The 12,217-nt window shown below is 36.4% G+C and overlaps 1 long non-coding RNA gene across 1 annotated transcript; it reads right to left on the bottom strand.

The window, feature by feature from the left end:
* Positions 1 to 6,190: 6,190 nt before the first annotated feature.
* LOC134820048 (uncharacterized) lies at positions 6,191 to 7,393 on the bottom strand. The gene is made up of 3 exons (XR_010160842.1): positions 6,880 to 7,393; positions 6,488 to 6,698; positions 6,191 to 6,253 (listed from the first exon to the last, which is right to left on the bottom strand). It is a non-coding gene; the product is annotated as an uncharacterized LOC134820048 (long non-coding RNA).
* Between the last annotated feature and the right edge of the window lie 4,824 nt (positions 7,394 to 12,217).

The following is a 12,217-nucleotide window of genomic DNA, read 5'->3' as shown; positions in this document are numbered from 1 at the left end:
TCCATCCAAATAAGCTCCGAGCGATAAGGTAGGTAGTCGCTCAGGGCAAGCTAGAGAACAGGTGAATAGGTTGAAAAAGTAACGTGACAGTTTGTAGCGCGATGCGTTACTGTGCCGCGCCGCGCACTCAATAAGGCTTCTCACAGCGACACCTGGCTAGATCGGCGAGATGCGCTACTGTGCCGCGCCGAGCTGCCATGAATTGACATCGTCAATTAACGTGACAGTCGAGTGTAGTCGAGTGATTAATAATTATCCTGAATCCTCCACCTTTAGTTGATTACTTAATAATAATATTTACTGGTATGGGCGGCGCTCAGCCTGTCATTCCGCCGAATCTTTATTATAAAATATGTTTATGAACATAATAGCCTGAGGTCCCCAGGTAATAATAATATGTGTCATGTGATTCAACCAAGTAAAGCTTACTCCTACAAGTGAGTACAAATATAACAATTACAATTGTCACCTACTCCTAGTAGCTCGCTACTGAAAACGAAAAATCTGAATAAACTGAAAATTTTGAAACTGAAAGCTGCACTCAATTGATGGAAGGCAAAAATTTACTCATAACTAGAAAGGTAATAACTATAAATGAACAGCAGATTTATAAATCTGCTGATAAAAATTAGATAAAAGACATGGTAACTGATAAGAGTTTGAAATTACACGTAAGCAGATAAATTGTCTAAAATTTCTGTCGCAAATCAAGTTTATAGTGCATCATGAATTTAGGCCTGATCGATCAAAGTTATATTAGGAGATATTAGGAAAATAGTTCGGTCGGCCGGAAGGGAGTCCAGACTGAGTGTGGTGTGGAGGCAGGATCACTGAGAGACTCGAGATGCTTGTGAGATATATTTATCCGTGCCATTTTACTGACACCACGGCATCAACTTTAACGCGAATTTCTGCAAAAACCGTAAAAGATATACAACTGAAACTTTTTGACTGGGTCAAATGCTTTAATGGCCTCCAAATCAGCATGAAAAAATAAAAAATTGGCCAAAATTTGGTACCCCAAGTGGTGTCAAAAACGCGAATTAAGGGGGCATACCCCAAAACAGTGGTTTGTGCCGTCCAGACCAAATGACCTCATAGGCAGTTCAGTGACCTTCTAGCGCACCGTTTCCACACCAAAAAAAATTATTTTGAGAATTCCCATTTTTGTAATCAAGCATTCCCTGGTTAAGAGTGCAATTTTCGGAAAAAATTATTTTGTGGTTGAGACGCTATAAGTTAATTATTTCTTGCGGTATCGGGTTGAAATTTTGCTCGCCGTTTATTCACATCTATTTCAAGGTGTGTGTAAAATCTTGATATCGTATCTAAAAAGGCTGGTGTGTTATGAATTTTTAAAGTCAAAAAGCTAAAATTGTCCTTTTCAGGCTTATTTTAACAAAAAGACAGTCAGGGAAGCCGGAAGATCGGATTGATTTGATGCTTGACACCAAATTGTGATTTTTTGGATTTGCAGATAAAAAATCACATTTTTTCCCATAACTTCAAAGGGAAGCATTTTAGGGTGTTTTGTTGTTCATAACTCATATATAAATGTGCTAGTTGCGGTTATTTTGCACCCTTCAAAAAGTCACTAGCACATTCCTATCAAAATTTTAGAAAAATCAGTAAATATTAAAACCGAAAAATGTGCCAAAATTTGTTGTTTGGCTTTGAGGTCCAATAGATCTGAAGCTGAATGAGTAAAAACATTTTTGAGGGCATCAAAAACTGCGCCAGAATTCAGAGAACAATTTGATGTCAAGCATCAAATCAATCCGATCTTCCCTGACTGTCTTTTTGTTAAAATAAGCCTGAAAAGGACAATTTTAGCTTTTTGACTTTAAAAATTCATAACACACCAGCCTTTTTAGATACGATATCAAGATTTTACACACACCTTGAAATAGATGTGAATAAACGGCGAGCAAAATTTCAACCCGATACCGCAAGAAATAATTTACTTATAGCGTCTCAACCACAAAATAATTTTTTCCGAAAATTGCACTCTCAACCAGGAAATGCTCGATTACAAAAATGGGAATTCTCAAAATAATTTTTTTTGGTGTGGAAACGGTGCGCTAGAAGGTCACTGAACTGCCTATGAGGTCATTAGGTCTGGACAGATTTGGGGTATGCCCCCTTAAATAGGTAATAATTGTTTTAGTCTCTTGAGTCTTGACACCATTTTAGGGTTAGACGGATTCCTGCTTTCAATAAAGCACCGCTATTATCTAATTCGATTGGAAGCAAGAAATAGACAGACAAAATTGGTCTTATCCTCAATGATAAGTTTGTGCAAGGGTTAAAATAATAATAATAATTAACTTGCAATAGAGTGGAAAATGAACATATATGCAACAATAAAAATGCAAATTCAATAAATCTTGGAATCTAAAAATAAAGTTGCGACGAATTGTTCATTATAATAGTTAGGCTGCAGGCTTGGCTACCCTGTACTCATAGAATAATCCATAACCTTCTAGAATATTCTGAAATATTTGTTTTACTTTTAAGTCAGGAACGGTCATCAAAATGAGTTTATAACAAGGTCGATTATATTTTGGTAAATATCTAGCTTTCTCTCAGAAAATAAATCTGGCTTTCTATGGCAGGTTATTAGAATTACACTTACATTCACATTCCACATTCTCAGATTCAAATAAAATTTAAAAGCATGCGAGATCACCTGGTCCAATGAGCGGGAAACGGAGAACATGAAGCTCTGGTGACGTTATAGTCACGTGACTTCAGGCTCTTACTCACGTGACCTCCGACCCGATCAATTGGGTCAGCTCTCTGTAACCTGATCTTAATTGAGGTGACGTACGACACCTCGCATACACTAATGCATACGAGTAACATATATATATTGATTGAGGAGCACTACCCAGAGGCATTACTCGGCACTAACGCCTTAAAATCTTTAATTACAATCAAATATAAATATATCAATATGCACACAATGTATAAAATATGAATAATGTATAAAATATGATTACGCTATTAGCAAATTTGAATAGTACTACTATTAAGAATTTCTAAATAACTCTTATCTCTTGACATAAATTTAGAACAGCGACACAGTGTCTGAAGAATGCGCGGTGATATTTTTGTCTTGTAAATCAAAATGACAGTGAAATTGCGCGGTAGCGATAGCATTGTAGAAAATGCTCGAAAATAGTCATATTTCGTTATGAGGTTAAAATTTTGTTGCTCGTTATTATCAACGTATGTTGTACCAAATTATTTAAATTTCTAAAAGTACGAAATTTGAGTTGTTCCAGTCCTTGTCATCCGGGTTAAGTGCTTGTGCAGTAAGCACATGCTTGCTGACTGTAGACTTGAATGAATTTAGGAATTTGTCTTGTAGGCAAGTCGTGACATATTTTATGTCCTTGTTAATAATGTTGACTGTTTTGTTATATAACTTAGGCCCAATGTAAGAAATGCTCTTGTCTGAATTACATAAACGGTTAAATGGTACTGCAAAGAACTCAGGTTCTCTTCTAGGTGCGTTTAAGTTTAAAACAGTGAACATTCTTATAATATTTGGTGGTGCAGTGTTAGAATAAACTTTGTGCATTAAGCATAATATACATTTAGCTATCACGTTCGGTAAAGCTAATACTTCTAGTTTATTGAAAATTTCCTTTGTGTGTGAAGGTGTACTGTTCAGATCTTTGTCATAAAAATAGCGGTGGTATTGGTTATCTGCAGCGCGAATGCCCTTTTTCTGGGCCGAGAAGACTCTTTTAACGGAGTTTAGCGATCTTGTTCCCCAAACTGTGCTATATCATAGTACTAGCAGAAAAAATTGCTTTTCTGTTTTTTTAAATGTCGTTTAAATTGTATATAAAAATCGAATGTTATTATTCTAAAACAATACCTTTTGAATAAATTGTTTTACTTTTTTCCTGTTTGCTCAAGTAAGAGTCAAGTTGCAATTAGAATGGATTATTATCAAAGTTGCAATATTGTAAAGGCAAAATTTACCAAAATGGCAGAAAAATGGCAGTGGCAAACCGTTTGCTACAAACATATAGCCGACCAAAATTTTAGCCAATCACTGCTTGACTGAATTATAGCCGATGCAGTCGATTCGGACGGTAGAGCAAACGCGATAATAATTATAGCTTCAAGTTCATAATTGATAAAGGAAGGAAGCTCAGAAATTATTCGAAAAACGTTTTTTCATGTAATTTTGTAAATGCTTTGTTGTCGATGACAGAGTCCGTGGCTGTTTTATTCAAGTTCTGTAATCTTCTTGACTGAACCTGAGAATATAGAATGCTAAATGACCCCTTTGATCGATTAATAGGTGCATCAAATTGGTATATTTAAAATTTTAAATTAGATACCCTAATTATGATAAGTCACTATAATTTTTGAGTGATCCAATTATTATAAATGTAATATTCCAGGATTGCTGTTGTGTGTTGGTTGACAGTCTCACCGACTAGTCATCATAATAAAAGTATATTTATATGCATTATCACTATGTAGAAAAATTTCCTTCATGATTTTTCAATACAGTCTAGTAAAACCCTTTTTACCTCGCCCCGATTTACCGCAACCCCCGACTTACCGCGGCTTTTTCCTTTCTCCCAAACTCCGCGGTAATTTATTTTGTTATCGCCAAAAATAACTAATAATAATCAAAAAGGTTTATAAAGATCACAACAAATGGATCTTGATTCTTGAACAAACCTCCTCTGCGGAGCTGAGGGTTGGAATTCCTTTTGTATCTGGAAGCCTAAAAGTGGCCAACCCTGCTAAGCCAGACAAGATCGCAAAAATTATGAATGTCCCTGGCCTGAAAAAACATAAATAACCATTCGTGTGGCAAAATTCTTTTTGTCTGAGAATGATTCATTCAAAATTCCACTGATTAAAATGTATATTAAATGAACTTACTTGCTCCAGGCGAACATCAGGTTCGCATATGGTCCACAGAAAGCACCTGAAAATGTGGAATATTTGCTACTTTATTCAAAAGAGTTTTGAAGTATCCTCGAAAATTGTTGACAATGAAATTTTCAATGTTAAAATGTTTAAGAAACCTACCGATACGGGCAGCACACGAGCAATAGCTGCATATCCTTCCTCGGTGAGAGATGGGTGCTAGTTCTGCAGTGTAAAGATAAACAAAACCAAAGACTGCTGAGACGAACATGCTCCCAATGAGACAGCTTAGTTGCTCCACCGTGAAGGAACCACTGATCTTGCTAGGTATCATTGCAAATAGGAAGGAAGCACTGCCTGAATTTTAGGATTAGTCATCTATCATTGTTAAGGTTCCTGGTGGATGAAAATAGATGATAGGCAAAATGAAAGCAACTCGATAATTTCAATGGCTTGTGTCTTACCAACAAGGAACATCGCCTTGGATCCTTCTACATCTCCTGGGGATCTCTCGGTAAATATGGGCTCTTATCAAATCACTCGCAGAAAAAGTTTCACGTGAATTAATTTATTCTAATTTGGGAAAGCTTTCTGTAATTTTTACACAAACGTGTGAAAAATTCCTAACTATCAAAGTAAGTAAGACATATCGTGATCAAAAAATTTACCATCCATTTGTAATTACCCACTTTTAGTGGTAAGAAGGAATCCAGGAGATTCTGGTGTCAAAAGAAGAGGTATCAGATTGAAGGCCAAGTAGAAAAACCCAGGGGTAGCTGCTAACCAGTGCCAACTGTGATTATTATCTCTGTTATTGCTGTTCCGTTACTTTATTCCAGAAAAAAATCTCTGACCTCAAAGTTTATCTTAACCTTTTAAAAAACCCGTTACATTTATCAAGTAATATAACCTACAGAGTTTTCTTTAAAACCTGTATATCAGATACCCAGTCATGGTAACAACAAGATACCCCACTGCCCAAAATACGAGAGTGACAGTGTTAACAATTGCCCGGTACTCGGATGCCGTATACTCCAGTAATAGCACATACATGCCCATGAAGCCTAGGTAGACTCCAAAACCTGCAAAGATTTGAAAATAGGTAAATAGATACAAAGATAATGCCATGTGATCATTGACAGAAAAGTGAGTCAATAAATCCCAGACAAAATAAAAAGCAGTCGACTCAAATACATGAGTAGCTTAACGAAACTATTTACCTTGAAGAAATCTGCACACGAATAAAAACTCTATTGAAGGTGAAGCAGCGTTGGCAAAACAGGCTATTGTTACTACAGCGTAGCCGACAAAAGCGCCTTTTTTCCTTCCTATCACATCATACAACCACCTGATAAGATCTTACCGAATATTGGAAAGATTTTTCAAAATCATTTCAGAGTAAAAATATAAATGTATGCTATATTGTCAACAATTAACATCTTACGAAAATGGGAGAACATAATTACATAAAATAACAATATTAACTCTAGACTATGATCTGCACAAGGAATTAAAAGGAAGTTTAAGTCAACCTTCCAATTAATTTCCTTTAAAGGCCGATATTAGAGCACTACGAACCCACCCGCCTGCTGATAGCCCAACCCAAGCTCCACCGAAGTAAACAGACTTAATGATAGATCCGAGGTACTCCCTATCACAATAAAGATCCCAGTCAATTGCAAATGAAGTCCGTCCTTTTGTGTCCCAGTTAAAGTCCTCACTGACATTTAACTGACCCTCGTATTTACTTTCACCCGATCCACATAGGTCATCTCTGTTATATTGTTCTTTATCTAATCAGAGGTTTTGTCAGTTAGTGTTTTTGAATCTTAAAACCAATACAGTTGATTAAACACACATACAAAAGGCCAGAGTCGCATCGATAATTATTCAGGTTTCAGAATCGTTTCATCAACATCGCCAAAAACTGGTTACCTAACCTGAAAATACCGGTTACTTATAAAAGCCGGTCACCTGGACAGTGGAGGTTGTAGCTCCCAATTCTGTTAAGTTTGATGTATTTAACTCGATCAATCACAGTAAGCACGCCTTCATCATCCGTCAAATTCAATTTCTCTTCGCTACTGGTAGATTCGCAAAGAAGAGTTGTTTCTTTTTGCGACCAAGTCGATCCAGCAAAGGTTATTTGGCAATTCAAGCCTTTCTTATCAGTCTCCATATCATAGAGAAATTCTTTTGTGCAGGAGCTTGCCTCATTCTTGCAAAATGTCATTGATCTTATCACAATTTTTTGGCCACTTGCATCAAAATCTAGGGTCCCAAGATGGGTTGTAGCGTTCTCCCATAGCTCCAAGGTCAGTAGGTCCGCAGTTAAGTCATCCTGTCTAAATTTGATAGCGCATCTACTGTCAATAAAAACAAGTTCATCTGTAGGCCTTGTCTCCCAGCCTGTCAATAATCATTGATGATCGTGAGTTTGGTGCAAATTCAAGAGACCGATTGCGAGCTTTGTTTCACTTTAATGGGAATAAGAAGTGGCAATCACTAAAATTTAGACTCACCTCGGTCAAGGAACTTGGTGGTTCTTTTATAGCAATTATCACTCGTTGATATACATCTCCAATCTGTGTAGGGCACGTAGCCTCCAAAATTTGGAAAATAAGCTACAACTGCACACGTCTGAGTTGGAATTAGTCAGTATTAAACATAGTGATAATGAAAATTATGTGAATAAATTTCATTACCTTACTCGGGATTATTATAACCGGGATAAAGTGGTGGGTTTTGGAAGATTCCGCCATATTTTTCCCGGTCAAAAATTTTACCAGTCATAAAAAAACCCGCCGACTCAGATTATGGGGTTCCAAGGGGGTGGTGATCATCATATTTTACCTGAAGTCTCATATGTGCTAGAGAAGACTTTTGAAGCAGTGGATGGAGGGCTGTAACTTTATTGGCGGTTGCTACCATAATTTCGTTATAAAAATCACAATTTGGTTATAGAAATCAGATTTCAGGGTGGACCGTGATTCTCACTTTTCTTGCCCATGAAGTGAGTAAACTGTGCCACTATTTCATGGTCCACGGTGGATTGATTACTGGAGCAGTTGAAGATGCAAAGCCAAGACGTTCCCCAATACCAAGCGGTGGGCAGGAAATTAAGCTACGGCTGACCTTCAGAGCAGTAGCCCCATTAGCGGACAAAATGAAAGTCTTGTTAAGACAACAATACAACTTCGAATTTGACGGTCAGCAGCAGGGGGATATCAATAATGATAATGGAGGGGAGTGGGGACATTAGCGATAATGAGAATGAGAATACGCTTTAATGAAGATTTGACTTATTATTGCTATAGATTTATTTTCCTTTAAATACTATCGACGTGTCTTTTTTTCTATTTCTGAGTAATATCAGTAACTGTAAATTGAAATAACTTCTTTAACAAGTAACAAAAACAGAAATTTCGGTTGAAAATTTGTTGACCTCTGAAAAAAAACTTGAAAGGTCGGCCACCGGTAAATACATGACCGGGATAATTTGGCGGGTTTTGGGAAATTCCGCCATATTTTTCCCGGTTATTAATTTTCCCAGTCATAAATTAACCCGCTATAATATTCCCGAGTAAGGTAATCAGAGTTCAAGATACAGACAAAATGAATGTTTCTTACCATGTTGAAGGACCCCAAGCCCATCATCAAAGCGATGTAAAGCAATGTTGGTTTAACTGCTACTTGGTTGACAACATCCTCGATGGAACTTTTTTGTTTTGAGATGGCATCTTCTGATTTCGAGATCTCATGGTCGTTTTTGTTGATTTCTTCGTCGAGCTACCTGTATCCTAAATTTAAGTGTCCATAGATTCAAAAGTATAAAAGATACAGCCATTTCCGACCACAGATCTTGAAAATAATTGTTTACACTTTAGTTTATATTGTATAAAAAAATTATTTGACGTCATAAACACCCCTTGATGACGTCATCAAGTTAACCGTTTTTAAAACTTGATTTTCGACAAAGTAATAACTTTTAAAATTGATTTTACACCATTTAAAAGTAATTTTTTTCAACATCTGAGGAAATTTTCACCTTAGATAATTGTTCAAGCATTCTGAAAATCTACCGGAAAGTTTTCTTATCTTACTCCTTCATAAAGATATTTGCCTTTGAAGTTAGTGCTTTTTTGAAAAATTATTTTATAAAAACGTCAATTTTGCGATTTAGTATTCTCTGGTGTTGGGCTATCCCTTGGTTGTGGAGCTCAGTTATGCTTTCTATAGGTATAAATTGTGCATTAGGCTAGTTTTAAAGTTGAAAATCGAAAAGTTGCACACGTGGGGACACGCCCAAATTGATTAAAAATTGCTAAAATCACTGAAAATTGGTGTTTTCACGATTTTTATCAACTTTGGAGTCCCGCTGTGATCCAAGTTCTATTTGAAATCTTTTGAAACTTTGCACTCTTATCAAACTATATATAAAATACCGCTATGCAAAAATTTACGGCGATTCAGTATTGGATGCGCACGCAACAACCGCTCAAAGTTTGCACGTGCGAACGGTGAGAATTTTGCTCATTCGTGATTTCGAACAAATTCTGCTTTACCACGACAGTTCAATGTCATTATATATGAATTTAATGGCAACTTGAATGATTATAATGTTTTATGTTCAGTCAGTGATAGACCGATATGCTTACCTAAACACAAGGAAATGTTTTTAAAGGAAAAATTTCGAAATCGTTGAAACTTCCTCCTTATTAATGAAGACATCAGTTTATATTTCGACTTTATAAAGTACCCTGACATTATAATCAAAAAGAGATGATATTTGACCAAAACCCATAATCATGGGTAGAGTGGACCGCTGCCAGTGTCTCTCTTTCCCAAACAAAAGGAAATGATATTAATTTGATTGACCGTTCTCAAATGCAAAATGATACCGAGAATGAAATCGGTCGCTCGCTTTTCCCATTAATTTACAATTGTAATAGATTAAGAAGAACTACCCGAAGGCAGCTGTACTCAGCAATAAAGAATCAATAAACTTCAGCTAATTCACTAACTACCAGTACCACCCTTATCCCGAAATACTAGGTATATCGACCCGAACGCAACCCAAAGGAATTTTTACAACATGTGATTGATTGTAAGCCGTGAATGAATGGGAAAAGCGAGCGACCGATTTCATTCTCGGTATCATTTTGCATTTGAGAACGGTCAATCAAATTAATATCATTTCCTTTTGTTTGGGAAAAAGAGACACTGGCAGCGGTCCACTCTACCCATGAATATGGGTTTTGGTCAAATTATATATATATATGCTTCACGACAATCTGTTGTAAAACAGGGGTTCCAGAAAACCCACTTCCCGATACTCCTGAAACATGAAATTTTTTTGCAGTCGATTTGGACAAGGTCTAGACGCCCTGCAAAGTTTCAGATCTCTAACTCAATTTTAACATGGTTTTTAAGGCACCTGAATATGGCGATTTTGGGTTTTTTACCTAATTTCGTATAACATGCTGGCGCGTATTTTGCGCAAATTTCTTTAAAACCTCCACATAACTATTTCTTATTCCTGTCATCTTTAACATTGAATTAGAATGTTTTGAACTTAAATATACCTGCTGAACTACTTTCGATGAGTCTTAATGCCTGGAAAACAATAAAGGGGATATACTAGTATAGGGGGTAAATAGTATTGTGAATATAAGGGCGACGGTAATGCTTGCCAGCATTGTGATATATGAAGGACACTAATTTGCTTCTGCACATTGGTTGTTACACTAGTTTGCGTGATGTTTAGGTAATTTTAATCCTAATTTAAACTTGGGTGGTCGCAGTCTCGATCTCACCCGACGCAACCGATACGCGTATCGATTTCTGCATGCAAATTATTTGGTCATGGAACATGTCACCCGAATAAATTTTGTTCACAAATAAGATTTGCCCGAATTATTTTACCGTATTATTTGGCCATGGAACTATAGAGGGTTTGACACAAGTTGAAGTCCGGAAATGAACTGGCGGTGGAATCGAATGATAAATTAGCTTAGCCGACTGAATGATTCAATGAATCAATAAATATTTTAAGACTGAATAATTGGTGTGTAACAGCTCTTAAACATTCTGAAATTTCTGGAAGATTTCTGAAATTTCTGGAAATGATCTTACTTTACCTCACGTTTGCACCCGACACTAAGTGGACCGACAAATGACAATGGTATGCCCGGTATGGGGGTCACGACATGATGGTATAGGGGTCACGACAATGGTATGGGGGTCAAGACTTCATATACAAATCTTAATCAGGTAACCGGAAGTTAACCCAGTAGAGGAATCTATGAATCTTTCCTAGTCGTTAAGTAAACATCTACCGCGGTAAGGTAATGCTTCCCTTGACGATAACCTAGCCTGCGGACATACTATGTTTCTAAGATAAACATATATCTCTGCGGCTATTTTTATCCTCAGGATACCAGATAATTTGAAAAAACACTTCAGTTTATATTGGTCGTAAGGTTTTCTTATTCTGATTCATTCACGGCCGATTTCATTCTCGGCAACATTTCGCGTTTAGTACAGAAACAGTCATTTAAATTGATATCAGTTCCTTTTATTTGGAAAAAGGAAACTTTTGTTACGTTCCATGCACTTTATATTATTACCCAATTTTGGGTTTTGGTTGAAAACTATTTCCAATGGAATTGAACATGAAATAATTTAAGTTTAACTAAAAGTACTGCATGTATATTGTATAGTGTCAGTGACAAATAAAAGCGTCAATGCAATGCAAACATTTATATGTGCCATTAATTTACGAGAGGGCCGCCAAAATTTTTGTCGAAACAATTTTTGGGAACTAAGAGTAAAATGATAGACTTTCTAATTGTGGTACGAGAGAGCATATAAATATAATTATAAACAAATTAATACTATCAAAATTCTTGTTACTGGGCGGCGCTCGGCCTATCAATTGTCATTCCAATATATATTTAATCTGCTTATGAACAGAGAAGCCTCGAGGTCCCCAGGTAAAATTCGTGGGGAGATGTAATTAAATTTTTCAAACGTAATGTGGTAGTTGGTACCCTGATAACTTGATAATGACTTGCAAGTTATACTTATACTTAAACCCATGTCTATACTGGAGCTACGCGTTTCCAAGAAAGCTTGATTCAATTTTTATTCAATTTCCCGTAAAATTAAAATAATCCCTCCTGTCCTACCCCTAGATACCTCGCAATGTTCTCATGTAATAGCATATAATTGAGGGGTGTAGGAATTATTTTCTGTGCGCCACAGTCAGAATATCAAAGGTTTTATAAATTTCAATACTATAGTAGTAGTA

The sequence above is a fragment of the Bolinopsis microptera genome, chromosome 8 (genome assembly GCF_026151205.1).
Source record: "Bolinopsis microptera isolate Bmic1 chromosome 8, MBARI_Bmic_1.0, whole genome shotgun sequence".
NCBI lineage: Eukaryota > Metazoa > Ctenophora > Tentaculata > Lobata > Bolinopsidae > Bolinopsis > Bolinopsis microptera.
The sequence above is the reverse complement of the archived record's forward strand: the minus strand, read 5'-3'. Positions and strand labels throughout refer to the sequence as shown.